Below are 3,258 nucleotides of genomic sequence, written 5' to 3'. Positions count from 1 at the left end.
CCGATACCCGGGAGTGAGTTACAGGCTGGGATCTAATCGAGGGGTTCGGGGGTTTATATATAGAATAACAGATACCCGGGAGTGAGTTACAGGCTGGAATCTAATCGAGGGGTTCGGGGGGTTTATTTATAGAATAACAGATACCCGGGAGTGAGTTACAGGCTGGAATCTAATCGAGGGGTTCGGGGGTTTATATATAGAATAACAGATACCCGGGAATGAGTTACAGGCTGGAATCTAATCGAGGGGTTCAGGGGTTTATATATAGAAGAACAGATACCCGGGAGTGAGTTACAGGCTGGAATCTAATCGAGGGGTTCGGGGGGGTTTATATATAGAATAACAGATACCCGGGAGTGAGTTACAGGCTGGAATCTAATCGAGGGGTTCGGGGAGTTTATATATCGAATAACAGATACCCGGGAGTGAGTTACAGACTGGAATCTAATCGAGGGGTTCAGGGGGTTTATATATAGAATAACAGATACCCGGGAGTGAGTTACAGGCTGGAATCTAATCGAGGGGTTCAGGGGGTTTATATATAGAATAACAGATACCCGGGAGTGAGTTACAGGCTGGAATCTAATCGAGGGGTTCGGGGGGTTTATATATAGAATAACAGCTACCTGGGAGTGAGTTACAGACTGGAATCTAATCGAGGGGTTCGAGGGGGTTTATATATAGAATAACAGATACACGGGAGTGAGTTACAGGCTGGGATCTAATCGAGGGGTTCGGGGGGTTTATATATAGAATAACATATACCCGGGAGTGAGTTACAGGCTGGAATCTAATCGAGGGGTTCGGGGCGGTTTATATATACAATAACGGATACCCGGGAGTGAGTTACAGGCTGGAATCTAATCGAGGGGTTCGGGGGGGTTTATATATAGAATAACAGATACCCGGGAGTGAGTTACAGGCTGGAATCTAATCGAGGGGTTCGGGGCGGTTTATATTTACAATAACGGATACCCGGGAGTGAGTTACAGGCTGGAATCTAATCGAGGGGTTCGGGGGGTTTATATACAATAACAGATACCCGGGAGTGAGTTACAGGCTGGAATCTAATCGAGGGGTTCGGGGGGTTTATATATCGAATAACAGATACCCGGGAGTGAGTTACAGACTGGAATCTAATCGAGGGGTTCGGGGGTTTATATATAGAATAACAGATACCCGGGAGTGAGTTACAGACTGGAATCTAATCGAGGGGTTCGGGGGTTTATATCTAGAATAACAGATACCCGGGAGTGAGTTACAGGCTGGAATCTAATCAAGGGGTTCAGGGGGTTTATATATAGAATAACAGATACCCGGGAGTGAGTTACAGGCTGGAATCTAATCGAGGGGTTCGGGGGTTTATATATAGAATAACGGATACCCGGGAGTGAGTTACAGGCTGGAATCTAATCCGGGGGTTCGGGGGGTTTATATATAGAATAACAGATACCCGGGAGTGAGTTACAGGCTGGAATCTAATCGAGGGGTTCGGGGGGGTTTATATATAGAATAACAGATACCCGGGAGTGAGTTACAGGCTGGAATCTAATCGAGGGGTTCGGGGAGTTTATATATCGAATAACAGATACCCGGGAGTGAGTTACAGACTGGAATCTAATCGAGGGGTTCAGGGGGTTTATGTATAGAATAACAGATACCCGGGAGTGAGTTACAGGCTGGAATCTAATCGAGGGGTTCAGGGGGTTTATATATAGAATAACAGATACCCGGGAGTGAGTTACAGGCTGGAATCTAATCGAGGGGTTCAGGGGGTTTATATATAGAATAACAGATACCCGGGAGTGAGTTACAGGCTGGAATCTAATCGAGGGGTTCAGGGGGTTTATATATAGAATAACAGATACACGGGAGTGAGTTACAGGCTGGGATCTAATCGAGGGGTTCGGGGGGTTTATATATAGAATAACATATACCCGGGAGTGAGTTACAGGCTGGAATCTAATCGAGGGGTTCGGGGTGGTTTATATATACAATAACGGATACCCGGGAGTGAGTTACAGGCTGGAATCTAATCGAGGGGTTCGGGGGGGTTTATATATAGAATAACAGATACCCGGGAGTGAGTTACACGCTGGAATCTAATCGAGGGGTTCGGGGGGGTTTATATATAGAATAACAGATACCCGGGAGTGAGTTACAGGCTGGAATCTAATCGAGGGGTTCGGGGCGGTTTATATTTACAATAACGGATACCCGGGAGTGAGTTACAGGCTGGAATCTAATCGAGGGGTTCGGGGGGTTTATATACAATAACAGATACCCGGGAGTGAGTTACAGGCTGGAATCTAATCGAGGGGTTCGGGGGGTTTATATATCGAATAACAGATACCCGGGAGTGAGTTACAGACTGGAATCTAATCGAGGGGTTCGGGGGTTTATATATAGAATAACAGATACCCGGGAGTGAGTTACAGGCTGGAATCTAATCGAGGGGTTCAGGGGGTTTATATATAGAATAACAGATACCCGGGAGTGAGTTACAGGCTGGAATCTAATCGAGGGGTTCCGGGGGTTTATATATAGAATAACAGATACCCGGGAGTGAGTTACAGGCTGGAATCTAATCGAGGGGTTCGGGGGGTTTATATATAGAATAACAGCTACCTGGGAGTGAGTTACAGGCTGGAATCTAATCGAGGGGTTCGAGGGGGTTTATATATAGAATAACAGATACCCGGGAGTGAGTTACAGGCTGGAATCTAATCGAGGGGTTCGGGGGGTTTATATGTAGATGACAGCTACCTGGGAGTGAGTTACAGACTGGAATCTAATCGAGGGGTTCGAGGGGGTTTATATATAGAATAACCGATACCCCGGGAGTGAGTTACAGGCTGGAATCTAATCGAGGGGTTCGGGGGGTTTATATATAGAATAACAGATACCCGGGAGTGAGTTACAGGCTGGAATCTAATCGAGGGGTTTGAGTGATCCAGTACTATTGGCTGGAGAGCGGTGACCCTGGTTGGTGGGGGCTGAATGAAGTTGTATGCGACCGATGTGCAAACAGCCGATCCTTGCTGAGACCACGGCCCCATCTCGCTCATCCCCCCTCCCTCTCGCTCCTCCCCCCTCCCTCTCGCTCCTCCCCCCTCCCTCTCGCTCGTCCCCCCCTCCCTCTCGCTCGTTCCCCCCCTCCCTCTCGCTCCTCCCCCCTCCCTCTCGCTCGTCCCCCCCTCCCTCTCGCTCGTTCCCCCCCTCCCTCTCGCTCCTCCCCCCTCCCTCTCGCTCGTCCCC

This window comes from Pristiophorus japonicus, unplaced genomic scaffold (genome assembly GCF_044704955.1).
Source record: "Pristiophorus japonicus isolate sPriJap1 unplaced genomic scaffold, sPriJap1.hap1 HAP1_SCAFFOLD_1939, whole genome shotgun sequence".
NCBI lineage: Eukaryota > Metazoa > Chordata > Chondrichthyes > Pristiophoridae > Pristiophorus > Pristiophorus japonicus.
Note: the sequence above shows the minus strand (reverse complement) of the source record.